The sequence below is a fragment of the Ambystoma mexicanum genome, chromosome 9, assembly GCF_040938575.1.
Source record: "Ambystoma mexicanum isolate Mex_15411 chromosome 9, UKY_AmexF1_1, whole genome shotgun sequence".
NCBI classification, from domain to species: domain Eukaryota; kingdom Metazoa; phylum Chordata; class Amphibia; order Caudata; family Ambystomatidae; genus Ambystoma; species Ambystoma mexicanum.
In genome coordinates, this window is record NC_090931.1 from 358,545,288 (window position 1) to 358,566,633 (window position 21,346).

General features: G+C 50.8%; 1 protein-coding gene across 1 annotated transcript in view; it reads right to left on the reverse strand.

The window, feature by feature from the left end:
• BAZ1B (bromodomain adjacent to zinc finger domain 1B) overlaps positions 1-21,346 on the reverse strand; it is a 769,492-nt gene that overhangs the window by 16,410 nt on the left and 731,736 nt on the right. The window lies entirely within an intron of this gene.

A 21,346-nucleotide genomic window follows, 5' to 3' on the forward strand; every position in this document is an offset into this window, starting at 1 on the left:
CCTGCCTGGCAGCCAAAGAGCCCAACCTTTCGGCGCTCCCGGTGCCCGCGGACTCACGGTGCTTGGCCTTCTGTTGGGCCCCCATCGCCGGGGCGCCCTCACAGGATGTAGAAGCCCGCTCAGACTTTTTCTTCGCCTTCTCACCTGCTGTGCCCTTCTCTAGCCAGGCGGCGAGGAGGGAACGACGATCTTGTTTGGTCCATTCCGAAAGGTTCTTGCAGAACGCACAGTCCTTCTCCACGTGCGTCTTGTCCTCATGAAGGCAGTAGAGACATTGCAAATGCTCGTCCTCCTTGAAAACATTTTGTAATCCGCATCCAGGGCAGCACCTGAACAGCTTGGATCTGGGTGTCGCTTGTCCTGGGCCATGTCCCTTGAGGTAGGCTGCAGATCTTCCGGAATCCTCCAAGAAGCGTAAACTCGATGAAAACTTCACTCTTGAGGGGCGTAGAAGAATTCCAAAAGGGGTCCCCGTTATCGGAAGTAGAAACGGTGGAGCTTGAGGCTCGATTAAACCGAAAAAATGAGAATCTCCTGAAAAAGCACGAAAACGCAGAAAAAACTCGAGAGCTAAAGGACGAGGACTCCCAACACTTGAGCGTGCGGTAACAATCTGAGGATGGCTGCCAGAGGCGGGGCTTAGGGAGAGGGGAGTCATTGGCTGGGGGCAGTATAACCCAGCGATCAGTGATTGGTTACTACTAAGAAAGATCAGAAACGAAACTGATACTGATTTTTTTCTTTACCGAGGATTCCCAGCCTAACGACGGGGAATATTTATGAGCATGTGAATCCATGCCAGACCCCATGCTGGAGAAGTTACCCTTTCCTCTCAGAATGGCTGGTGGCAGTGGTTTTTGTATGAACTACCAGGATTTACCCCGACCGCGAACTGTTCGCAGCTCCGTTAACGTTAAATCGCCGGAGCCATATTTTTCAAAATGGCGCTGAGCCTTCTTTGTTAAAATGGTCCCAGGTCTTTTGCCATTTCTTTGTGGAAAGGTCCTTCGAGTTTTTATCTGCACGTCGAACCAGGGTTGGTCCGTTTGTTAATTCACCTTTGGCGGGCTTCAGGAGTGAAACCAGACCCTGGCTCCAGAGGCTCTTGGGTAGGCAGGAAGTGAGGGAGGTACCAAAAACTCCCTGTGCTTAGTCTCCTAGAGACCCAAATGCACTCTGTGGTGATTGGCTGACTGACTGTCCGGACAGAACAGCCACCCTGCTGGGTGAGTGACAGATAGGCTGGAATGAATCGGAGAAACCTGCATAAAAGGCTAGGCTTTTTGGCTTGGACGGCAGAGTCGACCACTGGACGAAGGTACCGAAGTAGAGCTTGAAGAGGACGCCTGCTGCAACTCCTGGACCATTGGTTTACCCAGTGAATCTGCTGCAGTGAATACTTGCCAAGTTCGCTTCGACAGAGAAGCCCTGCAAGGGCGACTTCTCCCTTTGAGTTGGTGGGATCAATCAACTCCCAAGTAAGCCACCAGGACACCCATCTCGGCGCTGGTTGAATTTCCTCAGAGTGGCTGCAGGAAACCATAGAGCCAGGGTGATGGACACCAGCTTGTGTGCGTTGCTTGTAAGCTGGCCTAAACCTTTTGGAAGATCCTCCGGACTCCAACGAAGCAGGACTGACCAAGCCGGACCCCACCTCAGATAAGTGTGGGGCCTCAGAAGTGAGGAAAGTCCACCTTGACAGCCAGGAAATGCACTGTTACTTGCTGTACCGCAAGGAGCTGAAACGCTAAACAGCCACTGAAAGTAAACATTGCCAGCTATGACAGTGCAGGAGTCCCAACGTCCTCCCTCTTGTTCCCACAACTGAGGCCCAGGAACAGTGAGATCTGCAGAGCTGCACAGGAACAGAAGTCTTCAGCTGCAGCTTTTCTTCTTTACCAAGGTACTGAAAAAGGTACTTCCCCAGGAGCAAGCTGGAGGAGCTCAGAAGCCCTGGCAATCACTGCATGGAACGAGCCAATCTCGTCCGGCGGAGAGGATCTGGGAAGAGGCGACAGGAGGTTTACCCATGCCGCTGTCATCGTTCGTGCCCATCAATTTCCGACCCTGTATCAACAGTAGAGGGCGCAGGTGAAGGAGGCGACAGGTGGCAAGGAGGCATAGTGTGCCGCCACTTCGGAAGGTGGTTCTCCCGACAGCGGGGTGGGTGACACCGGACGGAGCCACGAGGGGTGGAGGGGGTGAAGACAGGCAGAGGAATTGATGGCATCCTCATCTGTATCTCCGTTACAAGGGTATGGAGGGTCTGCAGAATGTCCACCAACAGATCTCTGGGAGGCAGTTGCGGTGTAGGGGGCAGCTGCGGTGTAGGAGATGGCTGTGGTGCAGGCGGTTTCTGGGGCAGGGACGCAGGATTCAGAGTCTCATCCAGCGGAACTCCATCCTCCTCAACAGTGTCCTAGTCTGTGCCCTCGGCCCTTCCCTCGTTGTCAAAGACCTCCTGGATGGTCTGGAGGGAGACTAGTTACTCATCCTCTGCAGAGGAGATATCCGTGCCCTGGAGGACTTCACCTCCCCGCCCCCTTGTTCGCATCCAGAGGCCACGGTATCGGGGAGATGACCGGCATCTTCTCTGGGGTCTTCTCAATGGGCTGAAATGTCGCTTCCCTCCTGGCCGGACGGAAACTATTGCCTTCGGAAGGGCGCCCTGAGGGTCCGCCCCCACGGCCTTCGAGAGGGATGCTACCACCCCCTTGATGGAGGGCGCCGTCTTCCTCTGGTGTACTTGGGCCTTCACGGTCAGGCCAGGACCGTTGTCCTGCTTGGCCTTCGATGTCGCTCCAGACACCACCACCTGCTTGGCCTTCTCTTTCGGGGCCTTCTCCGTGGCAGTTAGGCTGGACTCCGTACCCTGTTTGGATTTTTCCTTGGTCTTTTCCAGAGGCACCTTCAGCTTGCCCAGGTGATCTGACTTCCTCTTGGGTGAAGATCCGGAGTGTTGGCTGGAGATCAATGCAGCAGGAGGTGTAGAACGTGCTCCGGTCCGCCGAGGAGCCCACCGCAGCGGTGCTCCCGGGAGTAGCGGACTCGCAGTGCTTAGCCTTTTGTTGGACCCCCGCGGGAGGGGCGCCCTCAAAGAAATTAGAAGCACGCTCAGCTTTCCCAGCCTGCTCTTGGGACCGACCCAGGGTAGATTCATTGCTCTGCAGCCACTCATTCAGCCGCCTACGCCGATCCTTCAAAGTGCGCGGCATGAATTCCTGGCAGAATGCACAATCTTCCTCCTTGTGCGGGTACAGGCAGTAAAGGCACAGAGTGTTTGTCCTCCTTGATTCTGTAGGCCACAATCAGTGCAAATTGAGAGTGGGTCCTATTCTGCTCGTCGACTTGGTCCACGCAGCGTACGCCTGAAGAGTCTTCTGGAAGCCTACACATAGAAACTCGATGAAATCCATCCTTGAGGGGCGTAGAAGAATCCGAAAAACTGGCCCCCCGTTAATCGGAAAGATCGATGGAGCACAAGTCTCGATTGACCAAAAAATACAGTAAAACTGAAAATGCAGAAAAAACACTTGAGAGCTAAGCACAAGGACTCCCAACACTTGAACATGCAGTAAAAATCTGAAGATGGCTGCCAGAGGAGGGGCTTAGGTAGAGGGCAGTCATTGGCTGGGGCAGTATGACCCAGAGCACAGTGATTGGATTCCCAGCCAGACGACTTGGAATATTCATGAGCATGTGAATCCATGCCAGACCCCATGCTGGAGAAGCAGCCTTTCTCAAGACTATTGTTGGAAATGAGACACCAACGATGAGGAGCATTCGGCTCAAGACCTGTGGATCGTTGTTGCAACCAATCAACATGGCCTTCAGACTGTCCAGGGAAAGCCTGGTCCTTTGTCTGATCCCCCTTAAGGCCTTCAGTGCTTCACCACTGGACCAGTGGGAACAACCAATCTATAAGCCTGCTTGAGAATCCAACTCTTGGAAGCTTTTGCAAGTGTCCCGGGACCACCATGTGGACTGGACAGCTCCCGCCTGGGCTACCATGATCATCCAGAGTTCGGACTTGAGACTTTGCAGTCCCTCGATCAGTGAAATAAGAGGCCTTCCCCTGCAGTTGTAACTTTCCAGCACAGTCACAACAGTGACTGTGGTGGCCATTGCGGGCTTCAGCATGCCTTGTGTTCTGGGGGTCCACCGAAGCAGTCTGCATTGTGGTGGTCCTTTCTTCATTGTGCCAGGGTTGTCAAATGCTAAGAAAAGTCTTGCCAGAGCACACAAATGCCAACTAGCCAGACCTAAATCCCAAAGCCAAAATGGACCTCTGCAGGCACCCCATCAACGTTCTACAATGGAACCATGAAACTAAGTAATTGGGTACAACGGATTCAGAAGCACTTTGACAAACATAGCACAGGGGGTGAGATTGCATTCTACCCACCCACCATCATAAGGTTTAACGGGCACAACCCTTCCCCCGCCCATGCCAGCTTGCAATTGGTTTAGTTCTGGCCAAGGACCCCCCGGGCTTCCACTTCATACAAACTTTGCTTGCTTTGTTCACTACAAGACACTTCCTCTCAGCTGTTGGCTTTGCCACACGTTCAGCCTTTGTAGAAGACAACTACATGTAAAAGGGTCAATGTTTGGACCAGTTACTCAAGCCACCAGGGCTCATCTCCTTTAGCAAAGGACTTTAAGTGTAGGCTGAGCATAATTACTTGCCTGTTCTCAAACTGGTTCGTTTTGGCAATTAGGTGGTGCTAAAGCTGAAACTATTGCATTAGAGTACAGCTAGGGAGAAATAGAATATGTGGAGGGACACAACTATTGCAGGGGATTGGTTATTTACCTACCCATTGACTACCCATGGCCATGCTTATTCCTATGGCTAGTCCCACCCACTGCCAACAAAGGAGATGGCACAATACAGATTTTGTGCCACGAGGAAAAGCCATTTTCAGTATATGTTACTCATATAGGCATTGTTCTCAGGAGGATCGCTCAGGGGCAACGTTCTTGCCTTGGAAGCAAGACAACACTGAGCACCACAGGTTTGATCCCCGGGCCCGCGCTTAAAAAAGCTCTCGGTATTAAGCGTGTTATAAATAACCAATCATTTCATTATTGCAGTTAAAAAGTGCAGAGCTGTACACAAGGGAAACTGAACTGTTCACTGCCACAAGCCTGTTCAGTACACGTTACAAATGTAACTGGGATGCTACTTAAAGAGAAATAAAACTGACACAAATTGTCCCAGCAGCACTCCACTGGAGGTGCTTTATGCTATATGCAAAAAATAAAGGAAAAGAAAGGGAGAAAATTCCCTGCACTGGAAGCTCTCTGAATAAGTAAATGAGAACCAGGCGAATCAATCAAAATATCCACACTCCTAAATAATTTGGATCAGACAAAAAACAGACCGCCACTGAAATTAATGGTGGCAACTTGCAAAAACCCACAACCTAACTATGGCAAGCTAGGATTACAAGTAAGCAACTTTTCCTTGCTGTCTAATGATATTCAGTAATAGTCTAATGGTGTGTAGAAAATCAAGCCTATCCCTAACCACCGGGAGGTGGGGGAAGGCAAAGAAAATAATATAAAGAAAAACCAACAAAGGATGGATCACATTTTTTTTTTAAAGTGTCCTTTTTAAGAAGCCTTGCCCAATATGGGAGTCTGCTAAGCATCAAAATCTGAAACGTTTACACCTCACCAAGGAGTGAAGAGTCTTGTGATGTAATCCAATATTAGCAAAACAAGGTTTAAGCCTTAAAGGCAGAAGCCTTTTTCCTAGAGGGAGGATTAGACTTCTTGAGGGATCCCGAATTCAGGAAAAATAAAAAATAAATGTCATGCTGGAAAATGTTGTTTTCCTCCTAGTTTAGGAGAAAAAAAATTGAATCTGGTAGCCATCAAAGTGGTAAGGAACAAGTTACTTACCTGTAACTGTTCTCCAGCATGGATCTGGCATGGATTCACATGCTCATGAATATTCCCAGTCAGGCTGGGAATCCTTGGTAAAAGAAAAAGCTGTTTAAGTTTCGTTTCTAAACTGTCTTTCTCCTATAAACCAATCAATGAGCTCTGGGTCATACTGCCCCCAGCCAATGCCTGCCCTCTACCTAAACCCCTCTGGCAGCCACCTACAGATTTCGTAGCATGTAAAGTGGCAGTAGGACCAAAAGAAGTGCTGCAGAGGGGCAGGTGGGAGGGTTTGCATGTGAATCCATGCGAGACCCATGCTGGAGAACAACAGTTATAGGTAAGTAACTTGTTCCTTCTCCAGCATGGGGTCTGGCATGGATTCACATGCTCATGAATAAAGACTACATAGCAGTACACATGCACAACTGCGGGAGGTGGCAAGGCTCAACAGAAGCAATCTCTTACCTCTTCATCAGGGTCACCTTCAAGCCAACAGGTTGTGCAGCACTGCTTGCCCGACTCTGGATTGCTCCCTGGAATCCCCGTCGACGCAGTGGAATTTCATGAAGGTGTGCGTCGACCTCCACGTAGCAGCCCTGCAGATGTCCAGCAGGGGTACATCAGACAGGAACGCCGTTGTAGCAGCAATTGCTCTGGTAGAATGGGCCCTCGACAGCCAGGCAGCAGTCAGTCTGCCAACCAGTGACAATGAGTGATACAGCTGCAGAGCCACCGGGAAATGGAAGCCTTGGACAGGGCCTTTGCATGGTTCACAGGACCAAAGTTCATAGAAAGCTGAGAAGTTTTCCGGAAACTCATCATGCAGGCCACAAAACTTCTGCGCTCTAGCCACATCCAGCAAGTGTAAAGTCCTTTCAGCCGGCGACGAAGGTGTCGGAAAAAACACAGATAACACCAAGGGCTTGTTGAGATGAAATTCCGATGGAACCTTGGGCGTGAAGGAGGTGTGCGTCTGTAGCACCACCCTTGTCTCGTGAAAATTGAAGTAAGGCCGCTTGCATGACAGGGCCTGGATCTCACCTACTCATCTTGCAGAGATGATGGCCACGAGGAACGCCGTCTTCCACGACAAACTTGAGCGCAGCTGAATGCATAGGCTCGAATGGAGCCCCAATGAGCCTAGTTAGCACCACCTTGAGTTCCCACACCGGGACCTTCACCAGCGGGAATGAGCAGAAAAGTCCCTTAATGAACTCCTTAACCAGATGGTGCAACACAGAAGACCGTCCCGGAGATGTGGTGTAGTGGGAGATGGGTCGCCAGATGTACCTTGGAGGCGTGAGCCAGCCCTGATTTAGCCAATGACAGATACAGCAGTACTTGAGGGGCCGTAACCCTCGGAGGTTTGATCTTCTGTGAACGACACCAGAGAGTGAAGCGCTTCCTCTGGAGTCCATAGCATTGTAAGGTAGATGACGCCCTGGTGAGAATCTCTTTGCAGTCTGCTGGAAGATCATAGCCACCGAATTCTAATGTTGCAGGAGCCAGGCCTTCAGGTTCAGCGACCCCGGATCGTGGTGCATGATTGCGCCTCTTTCCCTGGTGAGCAGATCCAGGACCACTGGCAGCTTGACTGGAGGGGACGCCGACCTGCTGAAAAGTTCCAGATACCAGATCTGCCTCGGCCATGCAGGTGTGACGAGGATCATCTTGCACCGGTACCGTATGCATTCATTGATGACTCGAAGAAGCAATGGAAGGAATGCACACAAAATGGCCTTTCCAATGGAATGGGAATGCGTCCCCCATGCTCCCCGGTTGAGGCATGGGGGGGGGAACCTGCCTGCGAACCTACAGCACTTGGTGATTGTCGCTGTCGCAAACAGATCGATCTGGGACTGCCCTATTTGAGGAAAAGGAAGTCCACTTGATCCTGCCGAATTTCCCACTCATGCCAAGAGTGCAGCTCCCAGCTGAGAGAGTCGGTGACCGTGTTCTTTACTCCTGCCAGGTGAAACTGGATGACGGCCATAAGTCCTGAGCTTCCTTGGGAGAGCGCTGGGGACCTGGTGCCCCCCTGCTTCCGAATTTAGAAAATCGTGGTGGTATTGTCTGAAGACACTTGCCACTTTGCCCTTGAGGGACGGCAGAAACGACTTGAGGGCCCAAAACACTTGCAGCTCCAGGATGTTGATGTGCAACGTCCTCTCATCCGTCAGCCACAGGCCTCTGGCGTGAAGACGTCCGGTGTGGGCTCCTCATTCTTCCAGGGACGCATCCACCGTGACCGTCTCCTGGTACGGGAAGCTGTGGAAATCCGTGCCTGCGGCGATGTTGGAGTGCACGGCCCGCCACCTTGTAGCTCGACGGAACTTGTTGAGCCAATCCTGTCCTGGAAGCCTCTGGACACCTGGACCCAACAGGCATCGAGAAACTCCTGTAGAGGGCGCATCCGCAACCTGCAGAGCCGAATCAGGTATATGCATCATGACATGCCAAGTAGAAACTGGATGGTCCTCATGGTGGTGACGGTCAGTGCCAACAGCCGTTGAACCTTACCTAGGATGGCCGATACCCTCTCCTCCGGAGACACCAGACAGGCAGGCCACTGTCGAGTCTGGATCCCAAGAACAGCGAGTCCTGCGATGGAGTCAAGTAGGACTTTGAATAATTCACTGAGAACCCCATTTCCATCAGCAGGTGGATCGTTTTCTCTGTGTGGTCGACGGCGACGTCCCTTGCTCTAGCTCAGATGAGCCAGTCGTCCAGGTAAGGATACACGAGAATTCCCTGCAGTCGTAGATGGGCCGCCACTGGTGCCAGGCACTTTGTGAAGACTGGGCGCCGACTTTAGTCCGGAGGGAAGAGCCTTGAACTGGTAATGCTTCCCTTGAACGACGAAGCGCAGAAACTTGCGGTGCCCTTTGTGGATGGGGACGTGGAAGTAACTGTCCTCTAGGTCCAACAACAAAGTCTCCCTCCTCCAGCTGGCCGAGCACTAGCTGCAGCGTGACCATCCTGAACATCAGGGACTTTATAGATTTGTTCAGTCGCCGTAGGTCGAGAATGGGCCTCCACCCCCTGGTCTTCTTTCATATGAGGAAGTACCTGGAGTAAACTCCAGAGTCCTGTAGCCGCTTTGGAAGCAGATCTATCGCCCCTTTCTTTAACATGGGCCGAACCTCCAGCAGGAGCTGAGGGGCGTGGTTTTCCTGCTGGGTCACAGGTGGTATTTGAGGACACTTTAGTTGGAACTCCAGTGTGTCCTTGGGCGAGAGCGCCAGCACCAAACGGTCGGTCGCAATGGTCTTCCATATGCCAAGGAAGTTCGGCAGCCGGCATCCCACCGGGGTGCATGGGAGGGGGCCGATGTCCTGGTCGGTTCAATCTTGCTTCGAAGTCGAGGGGCAGATTCGTGGTCCCAGATGACGGCGCCGCCCCCAAATGCTTTGGAGCTACCCCTGTTGGCTTCCTGGGTCGAGGAGCAGGAGGGCTGGCGGTAAGAGGAGCCCCCGCCGAAACCCCTCGAAGACCGGCTAGACTTCCCTCCTGAGGAACGAAAGGACAGTCGTCGTTTTAGCATGCCTAGGGCATGTGCTGTCTCCGTGTCAGCCTTGACGGCCAGGAGGGATTCATCCACGTCCTTCCCGACCAGGTTGTCCCTGTCCCCCTGCCTACAGTTAGTGGCCTTGAGCCAGCCACAACAGTGAAAGCAGACGCGGTTTCCCATTTGGCGGAACCCCGTGTCCGCAATGTCCATGGGCACTATTTTTTTTCTCTTTATTTTAAAATGTATTTGTTTTTGGTAGCAAAATATAATTTAGACCTTTACAAATTTTTACTAAATTACAATCGTATTTTACAAAATATTTATAAAAACAAAAAAAAAAAAAAATACACATCTTAAAACCATCATCACATAATAAGACACTTTAAATACATATTAGTGGCCCACATAACATACAAAACCACCCAGCATACATTAAACATAAAAACTGTTTACCGTCATAAGAAAGCAAGTGAGGGAATAGCTGGGAGATAGAAAGTAACGCAAAATCAAACGATCAGCACAAGACATTCCAATTATGAGGCAAATGCTAATTGAATTTAGTGGAGCGAGTCAAAAACGACCCACTAAGAATGCCATTGTTTAGTGGCAGCAGGTGCACCTCAATTCGCAGAACAAGCCTAACAGTTGCAAGCATGATGGTATTAGAGTTTCCCTGCATACAGCGTAGCCAAACTAAATGGCATTCAAAAGGTGAATATGAGGATAAAAATTCACCCAAACAGCATCGCCTTTGTTGCTCAAAAAACTTACAATGCATAAACAGATGTTCTAGGGATTCCATCTCAGCATGTTCCAAGCAAAAACTGCAACAGTCCCACTGCCCCAGGTCCCTATAACCAGACCAGTTCCTAATACGGGAACCGGTATGGATAAGATCCAAACGAAAGCACATGTAAGTCCTTCTTGCAACATTGTCAGGAAAACACAATAGATAGGGCAGCCGAGGAGTAACTGCCTGCCTAAAGATAGCATAGGAACTGAATGAGGAATAGCCACCGATCAAATCTGAATTGCGTGCCCAGGCATTTTTAAAGAAACGAGTTTTGACTTTACTCAGTGAGTCAATTAAATCCTGCTGGGACATATTCAAAGACATTAAGATGGCATATATACGTTCTTTGAATTCCACAATCGAGACGGGGCACTCAAAGGAGAGCAATGACTTAAAATCCTCATACAGAGAATTTGGAGGAGAAATCATTTTACTAAAGGTAGTAACCATCCGCCAGAGATATTTGTCTGCTAAATGATATAGACCTAGTTCATGTAAAATGATGGCATTTGGTAGATAACCTGGTAGACCTACAATCTCTTTCCAAAGTTTGCCTTGTAGATTTAATAGAGGCCCCAGCTTCGTCAGACACACATCGACGGCATAAAGTAAGATAGGCTCTACTTTCATAATGTAGTATTGTTCATGGGCACTAATGGCGTGATCCGACGCCATCTCACCTTCTTGAAGGACCTCCAAAGCCTCTACCCGCTTGTCGGAGTGGAAGTCCAGGAGCGGCACCCGCTTAAACCACAGCTCCTGGTCGTATCTGGCCACGATCGCGAGGGCGTTTGCAGTCTTGACCGTCGCCCGGTAGATAACCTTTCTACCCATCGAATCCAATTTCTTCCCCTCGTTGTCCGGAGAGGTGGAAGACGAAGACGCCAAACTCGACGATTCTTGGCGGCCGCCGCCGAGACCACAGAGTAGGTGACGGTTGAGACTGCAAGCACTTGGGTGCAGAGTCCGGCACCCTGTACTTTTTCTCCAGCCGGTTTCTCTTTGTTGGGGCTGTAGAGGCGTTCCTCATCCCCAAACATTGTCCAGGAGCGGTACTGAAAGGATGCTCTTCCTCTTAGCCTCCTGGCGCTGATATAAGAAACCTTACTTTTCCTCAGGCGCGAGCTGGAACAGCTCTGACGCTCGGGCGATCATTGCATGGAAGGATCCCACTTCGACCGGCCGTCATCCGTTCCTGTTGACTCCACGTCCGATTCAGTCTCCCTCGGGGAGAGGGAGGCAATAGATGGCATGTAGGCGTGAGATGCCTCTTCTTGGCTGGCGGTTCACCCAGTGTCAACGGGGTGGCTGGAACTGGTGCCGTGGGTGGAGGGGTCGTTGGCATTCTCCGCTGGATCTCTGACACCAGTGTGTGGAGTGTTCAAAGGATGTCCAGTGAGATCTTTCGGCCGTACCTTTGAAGGAGGGGTGCGGGGGAAGGTGTGCTGGGTCCATGAGCCTCGCATTGTGGCCCTTTGTAGTCCCCATAGATGGCGGCCCCGTCGTGAATTGTCCCCCACCAATCGTGGCGTGATTCTCCGACATCCCCCTTGTCATCGTCACCATGGTCAGTGTGGATAGAGGGGATCTCATCCTAGTCGGCCGAAGAGATGTACGTTCCTTGGAGGCCTTCACCGCCTCCCCCACCCACTTCGGGTGCTGAGGGGTCAGCTTCAGGCTGAGGTCCGGCATCCTCTTCTCCAGTGTCTTCTCAAGGGGCTTGCTTGAAGCATCCCTCCTGGGAGGAAGAGAGACCTCGGCCATCGTCTGGGTACCCTGGGCCGGGCCCACCCCTACAGCCTTCGAGAGTGACGCCACCACCTCGATGGAGGGGGATGATCTTGCCTGGTGCACCTGGGCCTTCATGGAAAGGCCGGTCTTGCTTGGCATTCTTCATGGCCGGGTCGGACGCTTAGTCCCGTTTAGCCTCCTTCGGGGCCTGGTCGGACCCCTTGTCTCCTTTGTCCTCCTCTGTCGCAGGTAGGCCATAAACCGTACCCTGCTTGGCCTTATTCCGTTTGGTCTTCTTCGGATTCGCTCAGCTTTCCTGGGTTATCTGACTTCCTCTTGGACGAAGAACCAGAGCGGTGACTGGAGATCGATGCAGATGGGGACGACGATCGTGCCCTGACTTTCGCAGGACTGACAGCAGCGTCAACCTCAATGGAAGTGGACTTGCGGTGCTTGGACTTATGTTGCGCCCCCAGGGGTGAAGCGCCCTCAAAGGACTTAGAAGCCTGCTCAGGTTTGCCGGATCCGGGAGAGGCATGCACCTGGGTACCACCCGTGGCAGAGGCCTTGGGCTGCAGCCACGACTCCAACCATTGGCGTCGATCCTTCATTGTGCACTTCATAAAGCCACGTCAAATCACAATCCTCTTCCTTATGGTCGGGTGCAGGCAGTACAGACACAGGGAATGTTGTTCGTCCATTCCGCAAACCGCAGTCTGAGCAAAGCTTGAAGAGGGAAGCACTGTCTTTCTCGTCCAACATTCACGCAGTCAAGGCCTGTAGAACTTCAGGAAACTTCCGAGAACACTCAACGATTTCTGTCCTTGAGGGGCGATGAAAGATGCGGAAAAAATGGTCCCCGTTAATCAGAATAATAAACGATGGAGCACAAGGACTCAATTGACCGAAAAATAGTTTTCCTATCAAGAAAAGCTGGAAGCGCGAATCACAAGGTCCCACAACACTTTAACGTGTGGTAAAAATCTGAAGATGGCTGCCAGAGGAGGGGCGAAGGTATAGGGCAGATATTGGCTGGCGGCATATGACCCATAGCTGTTACGCTCACCTGGCTCCCACAGGGGAGTCGGTCGAACCCGGACAGCTGCTGTCTCCACCAACGTGATGTGTAGTGCAGAGTTGACAGACTGGACTGGCCCTCCTAATCTTGTCTGCTTGACCCGTAGAAATATTCTCCTGCAAGTGGAGAGGAGTTTAGCCACCCGTGGATTCTAGCGATGGCACCCCGCTGTTCTCCCCACTAATCACCTCCGAAATTCCCTTTCAGTAATCTCACCTTATATTCTTGAAAGATGAGCTCTCCATCCTGCGTGGATTGCAGGGGCGCGTAGATACCAGTTACTTCACTGGCTCAAAGGTGTTGGGAGAGTTCCGGATGAGTTTTGGCTCTGAGGTTCCTGGCGAGGACCAGTAAGTATACAGTTCATAGAGTTCAATATGTCCGATGTTCACTCTTGTCCCATTCCTATCTTATCTTGCAGCCGAGTCCGAGCGAAGTTGGTCTCGTGGCAGCTGATGGCGTGCAGGTAAGAGTCTTTATTACCCAACGCTGTCCGGTAAATGATGCATGCATTTAACGTGTTTTCTCTCCGTTTACAGGTGCGGCGTATGAGGATGTGGAGAGTTAAAGAATTATGCCTCCGGTGGTAAATCAGGTAAGTCTATGGTGGTAAAAGAGATTGTATTTGTAGGCTCTCTCGGCTCACCTTGTTGTTTTTGTCCCCTACGTGCCGGAGCTCGGCAAAGAAATGGAGGCAGCGCCGAATCGAAAGATGCTGTGAGGACTGGCGAGTATGGCGCAGCGCTGCGACGCGTGCAGAAAATAACGTTCTTTCCAGGTTTGGAGACGTGATGGATCCGGAATCAGGTGAGGAACTGAAATAATGTTAGTTTTTTCTAACCTTGTCTCTTTCCTCTTCTTCTAGGAGCTCTGGATTCAAGACGGGCGTGGCAGAAGACTGGATGCTGGCTTGCAGGCACGGTGAGCGTTACGCTGCTGGATGCAGGATAACGCGAAGCGTGTGCTGCTGTTCAGGCGTGGTTTAAATAGCCTCCAAAGTAGTCCCAGGTAAGAAGTTCCCCAGAACCACACCCGAGTAAAAAATAGTCCCTGTAGTAAAATCGTCCCATCCAGGCCTCACGTTGGCTTGGATTCATTTGCAGCATGGTCTGCATGAGGTAAGTAATGTCTATGAGGCTGGTGCCTAAGGCGCCAGGAATGAACCCAGACAGCCCCTAGCCGGGGCTGCTCGGGTTTTAATAAATATCTGGATGCCTGCTCCCGGGGCTGATGGGCTTGATCCGGATGCCCAGGGGTAGGCAGGACAATAGCTCAGTGATTTGTTGGTAGGAGAAAGACAGTTTAGAAACAAAACTTAAACTGTTTATTTTACCGAGGATTCCCATCCCGACAGGGAATATTCATGAGCATGTGAATCCATGCCAGACAACATGCTGGAGAAAGAGAATTCATTTGATGTCTTGGACATGACCGAATCTTTCCGCAGAGTAAACCAGATTCGAACAGAATAGTGAAAGAGATTGACCAATTGCTTGATTCAGGCATTTCGTCAGATTGCAAAACAAACCATGCAGCTATCCATCCATGTTAAACTGCAACTGTACATGCTGCCGTCTACATGGGTAGAGATATAGTCTGCACAGCAATCTCCACTGTGTAGATTCACCATGTCCATAATCAAGGGCGTAGCCGCAAGATGGGGCTCAAGAACCTTTTTATATCTTCGACTACTTCAGTATCACCTTTAGGTGGAAATAAATTGGTAGAATGGTAGAAAAAAAATAGGAAATATTGTCTGCCCAGAGCATTAAGAAAGGGGAAGATGCTATTATATGAGTGCAGAAAATGTTTACTTTGTTGCCTGCAAGAGATCTTTTGCCTGACCACCATACACAAACCTTTACTGAAATTTTGATGTTAAGTTTGTGATCCTTCCAAGAAAATACAGTGCATGCATGCATCCTTTTCCATGCCTGGAAGACTGAACGTGCAACAGAATTTATTTTTCACCTGAAACTCACTTTCAGGCTGCTTGATTCTCTCACTAGAGGGCATCAGAGCAGTTACATCAGATAATACAGTTGTATTGCATCAGCACCCATTATTTAGGTTATGTTTGACAGGGCACTCATCTGCTTGACAGAGTACTAATTGTTAATTGCAATGCAGTCAATGTTAAATTAACATTGACTGCATTGCAAAGAGTAACTCCTCAGGAAAAGTTGCTCAATATAGGGACTACTCAACTCCTAGTCCAATGGCCCCTTTCCTCCATGTTTATGGGAGATCCACGGAGAGATGATGGACTGTAGTCCTGGCAAGCTCAAGCATGTTTCCCTTTAAGAATTGCAAGGGCAGAAGCCGGCCATGTAGCCCAACCATGCACTATACTTCCCAACACCTGTGCGCCTTCCTCTCAGTTCCATTCTGTGTCGAATGCAGCCCTCTTTACTCACCACTTACCTGCTGTAACTTTAGTCTTTCCTTTCCCCCTTTACTCTTCTCCAATCGCTTCCTCCCGTTTATGCCACGTAAAGAAAGGTTATCTGAGCACCCTCCCCTACACTTGTGACGAGAGCACACTATTGTCCCAGGCTTCAGCCAGGGGGAAATCAGATTCCTGACAAGGGTGGTACCAAGAAATCTGTCCCTTGAAGGCATTTCGCCTCACAGACCAGACCACAGTCCGAAGCAGACCCTGCTCCGCCTACTGGGCAAGCACCCAAAGGCCTGCAATAGCAGTGGGCCCTGCTTATCAGTTTACCTCCAGGAGCAATGTGGCGTGTATCGTGACTGGGGCTACACCACATTCACAGCAGGTCTTGGCTCCGGTCTCCGGCTTAGATTCTGGCCAGTCACAGGGAAGTATCTTTGGGTATGTCTGAGCACACTGGGTGACTAACATTTTGTCAACTGCCGCCCCCGTGTTTTGGAACCCCTGCCATTTCCCCCATGGGTGGAATGGGTGCCCTCTACCTTTCCCTCCCAGCAGTTGAGCCCCAAATGCCTCTTCAGGGACACCCAGTCATGAACCCTCAAGGGAGGACCGGTTTGAGATTTCAGTACGTTTTGCACTCTAGACCTATACGCAATATTTTATGTCGATCTAAAATACCTTTATAGCAAAGACTGATACAGCTCTTGAAAGAAATGCAAAAGACAAGTACATGGATATCGGGGAACGCAGAACGACATCAACCCTAAAAGAGACTTGATGCTGCAGACTTCCGTGCCCCTTGTCGCCCTCAGCTGAAGGACATTCCCTAAAATGGCCACCATTCTCCCCTCCAAGGGTGATACCAGGGATTCCACTGTGTTGAGATGGGCACCCAGAAACAGTATGTTCTGCGATGGCACCATGCAGGATTGCGGATAATTGATGGAAAATCTGAGTACCGTTAAAAGGTGAATGGTCTCTGTTGTAGCACCAGCTGTTTAGTAGGGGATGGGATGAGCCAGTACTCCAGGTAAGGATAGACATGAATGCCTTTGAGCCTCAGGTGAGCTGGCACCAGTGCCAGACACTTGGTGAACACTCTCAGTGCCAGACCTTAGTCCAAAGGGAAGTGGCTTGAATTGGTAATGACGTCCTAGGACCACAAAGCGCAGGAAGTTCCTGTGTCTTGGATGTATGGGGACGTGAAAATATGTATCCTCCAGGACTAGTTTTGTCATGAAATCCTGTTCCTCTTACTGGTCGACCACCTGTTGTAACGTGACCATCTGAGCTTCTGTGACGCCTCAAGTACCTTAAGTCTCAGGTCTAGGATTGCTTGCCATCCTCCGGACTGCTTTCGAACCAGAAAGTATCTGGAGCCTCAGCAGCACGGGGGCACGGGTTCCATCACCTTTCATTAACATTGCTTGTACCTCCCATAGCAGCTGGTCCATGTTCGAACTCCAGGGTGTGTTCTTGGCGTACTATTTCGAGCATCCATTCGTCGGTGGTGATACTCACCCACTCCGATGAATTGTGTTAAGATGCGCCGCCACTGGGGTGTGATAGTGGGGGTGTGGCCCTGTGCCTGGTCAGGCTTGCGTGGGCATCTGCGCCTTTGCTTGTTTAAGTCTGCGTTGTCCTCCGCCAAAAGCCTGTGACTGGTACCTGTATGACTCTTGTGAAGAGGATCGGGAGGGCTGACGGTAAGGGGTAGCTGCAGAGCCTTTAGAGGATCTGAATTTTCCTCTGGATGACCAAAAGAATGTTTGCTGTAGGGTCCCTAGGGACCCAACTGTCTGCCTTTATTGCCTGTAATGTCTTATCCATGACCTTGCCAAATAGGTTGTCCTCGAAGGGCATATCCACAACCTTTGACTTCGCATCTGGCCCTGAAATTGGTGGCCTTAAGCCATCCTTGCCTCCTTAGTGACACTCCATTACCTAACTGGTGGAAGCCAGAGTCCACCACATCTAATGTCACCGTAATGGTGTGATCAGAAGTCACTTTTTGAAATAGGGCTAGGACCTCCGTTTTGTCCTCAGGGCAGCAAATCTAGGATCAGGCCCAGTTTATACCATAGCTCCCCATCGTAGCGAGCTAGTATGACCAGGGCATTCGCAGCCGCAACTGTGGAGGTGTTTGCAAAAATAATGCGCTTGCCCATGGCGTCCAACTTGTTCCCTTCCTGATCCAGTGGACATCGGGGACTTGGAGGATGCATTTGCTGACTGCTTATTTGCTGCAGCCAAGCCCACTGAGTATGGAGATGGCTGAAATCGGAGGCACCTGGGTACGAGTCATGAAGTCTATACTTTTCCAGCCTAACCAGTCTGGGCAGGGATGAATTCTGGGCCTTTATAAGGTCCAGGCCTTCTTCCCACACATGGTCCAGGAGTGGAATTGAGGTTACTGTCTTTCTGGATGAGGCTCGCCTCTCATTCAAGAATCCCTGCCTTTTCTTTGGGTACCAAATTGAACAAGGTTAATGCCCTTGACAACATGGAGTGGGAAGAACCCACTTCATCTGGAGGGTACCTGGGGGTGTCATCTGTACCCAACGGTTGGTCGTTGGCTGTTATGAAGTCAAACTCAACTGTGTCCGTAGTACCCGTGTACTCTGCCGCTGTGTCCGTTACGTGTGGGTCCGCCACCAGTGGTGGCATTGCCTGACGAGGCACTGGTGGGTGTGGGCGAGGTGTATTCATTGGCCCTGGTGGGCTGAGCTCTGGGGATGGGCTCCACTTGAGCAGCCTCTGGAGGCAAGCGCTGTTGTATCTCTAATACAAGTGTGCTTAGAGAAGTAAGGCTGTCTAGGGACAAATCTCTAAGACCTGTGGGTGAAAGTGTTGATGGACCAGTGCCATCCGTTGGCCTTAGAGGGCTATAAGGCTCCCTCAAGGGGTGCACACTGGGGCTGTCAACCTCCTGGCCTGAGCCACAGCCTCCCTGCACTTACTCCTCCGAACTGTAGACCTCCCCAACGGGATCCTCCATTCTCCTTTCGTGCTCCCTTAAAGGAAACAACGAACTTGGGGTCTTCATTGACTGCGTAGTCGAGTAGCTCGTAGTCTGAGCGGTAGTCATCGGCGATGTCGTGGTTGCTAAAATATTCAGCGATGGGACAGTAGGCGGGTCAGTCGTGGGCATTTTCACCGACAGGGCAGCAGTCGACGGAGTAGGCGTCGATGAGGATTTCACCGTGGACGCAGTGGTAGATTGAATTGATATTTTATTTCCATTGCGCTTGTACACAAGTGTTTCAGAGCGCGGCAAGGCAGGGAACAGGGGAGAACAAAACAGCGATCTTACTAGGCCCAGTGATATTGAGAACGCGCAAGTGCATGGGAGAGGGGAAAAGTGCATGGAAGGGGGGGAGAAGTGGAAAGTGCGGAGCAAAGGAGAAACAAATAATAAATAAGCAATAAAGGCAACAAGCAGTGGTAGTGCAGCCAGCAAATGGCAAGTGCTGAGTTTAAGGCAACAGACAGGGTAGGTCTGTTAAGTGCAGGAAGAAAAAAAGGGGGTGCTGTATGGGTACAGATACAGACCCAAGTGCAAGGGGTGGCCTGGAGGAAGTGTGGGAGGGTGGCAGGGTGAGCAGGTACCAGGACCAGGAGGAGAGGGTAGCCAGGTGCAGTGTCAAGAGAAAACAGATCAGTAGGGGAAGAGGGGGAGCGAAGACAGAAGCAAAAAGGAAGGTCTTGAGGTGCTTCCGGAACCGGAGATGGTTCTCCCCAAGTTTTAGAGTGGCAAGGAAGCTGTTCCAGAGGGAGGCCGCATCCGAAGACAGATCTACCACCAGCTCGTTTCTTTGAAAAATGACTGACCCAGAGGGAGTTCGAGGTAAAGGACCGAAGAGCTCAAGAGGGGAGGTATTTGCAGAGGGATAGCTGGAGATATGTTGGACCCAGGTCCCAGAAAGCCTTGTGGACAATGCAGAGGGTTTTGAATTTAATCCTTGCATCCACTGGGAGCCAATAGAGATTTCAGAGCTGGAGAGATAATATCCCAGGTATTGAGGCCAAGGACAAGTCTTGCAGTCCTGTTCTGGATTAGTTGCAGAGGGCGGAGAGTAGAGGCAGGTAGATTTAGAAAGAGGCCTTTACAATAGTCCAACCTAGAAAGAACCAGAGATGAGAAACCGTGAGCTTCTGGGAGAAGGAGAGGAAAGGCAGAATACCTCTGAGGAGCTGCAGTAGGAAGTTTGACTTTTTAGAGACAGATGGGGGCAGAGAAGGAAAGTGTGGAGTCAGAGATGACCCCGATGGCGGTTTCACCAATAGGGACACTTGTCCGTGGATCACTGCCGTCTTAGTCGATGACAAGGGCCTAGATGAAGATCTTGCCACTTCTGTGCTAGGCTCTTTGCCTGGCTTATGCTTCAAAGAAACACCATGCTTTGATGATGACTTGAGACTAAACTTCCCTCACAGGCAGGATTACAGTCGACGGTGAAGGCGAGTGGGAATACTCCAAACCGGGACCCGCAGCTCTCGTGACCCATCCGCTTGCCAACCCAATACCGTTGTTACGCTCACCTGGTATCCACGGGGACGCCACCCAGCCAGTTGGTCGCTGGTATCCTCTCAAGGATTCCCTGGGATGATTCTCGTGGAAGTTCTGCCTTCTTGTAGAAGTTGGCGTGCTCTCTGTCCTGCTTTCTGGGAAGGGGCATGTTGACTTTCGTGGGCGTGTGCGTTCCAGTTACTTCACTGACAGCAGCCCAAGTAATGTCTTTCAGGTAGGTCTTTTTGCGGTTTATGAGTTATTCTTGCATGCCTTTCTCCGTTTGATAATGTCTCTTATCTCCTTTAGGTGTGCGGAGCCTCCGCGTGGCGAACTGGCTAGCTGGGCCTCGCCGGCCAACGATGGCGCACAAAAAGCACTATGATGCGGTAAGTAAGTGCTTTGCGCAGCAATGTCTTGGCTTCGCTGACCTGTGTTACTCTTTTTTTCGTAGATCGCGGTGTGCTCCCAGCGCGTGTGGGTTTCCAGAGCGATGTCGGCCGAAAGGTGATCAGCCAGGTAAGTCTTAATCAATTTGTGGTTGAAATGTCTCTGATACCTCCTCTAATGATGTCTTTTCTTCCTTTTTCAGGTCCTTTGGTCTGGGTGAAGCGCAGATCCAACGGAGCTACCCAGGAGCTGCGAGCAGTGAAGGATGGAGATCGCAGGTAAGATGCTGCTGCTAACAATGTTCTTTTGTCTTTCTGCAGGTTCCGATTTCCCGGGCTCGTGAGTAAGCTGGACCGGGTGAGCATCACGTTGCTAGCTGCAAAGTAACGCGAAGCGGGCTGTCTTGTTCGGGTGTGGTTTAAATAGCCTCTGCAAAGTAGTCCAGGTAAAATAGTCCAGAGGCCACCACACCCAAAACACTATACCGCATAGCTTTGTTCTCAGGAATCAAACTATTTGGATGCCTCCATGTTGGATAAAAGCCTAAATAAAGTAGTTCCCTGAGCAGACGTCTTTCACTGTGCATGAGCCTGGCGCCAAAGGCGTGGATGCCAGGCCTTATTTGAGATCCGAGTCCTGATTTCACCTGGCCAATGAGTTTGCCAGCGGGGATCAGGGCTGAGGGTCGTGACAGCCGTGCAGATTAACTTCAACACAGGCCCACGTGTCACAAGGGACTACGCTCAGGAAAAAGCCTGCCCTTTTGCAGTGCAGTTTTAATGTATTGCCACACCATGGAGAGAGTAGAGGGGTAGAGGTAACTTTCACTTTAAGCATATTGGTGATTTTGTATGGGCCAATATTAAAATTGTCCAGGATAGATCAACTTGGTAACTGGTGCCATTTGACCAACATTAAAACTGGAAGTGAAAAAGCCCTTGATGCAGATGCTTGGTCCTCCCTTTGGTTTGGAGACAGATGGGCCAGTGCAGTTTTTGAAAGATTAGGATGTCCCACAAGTAGAACGGAACGGAGGTTTC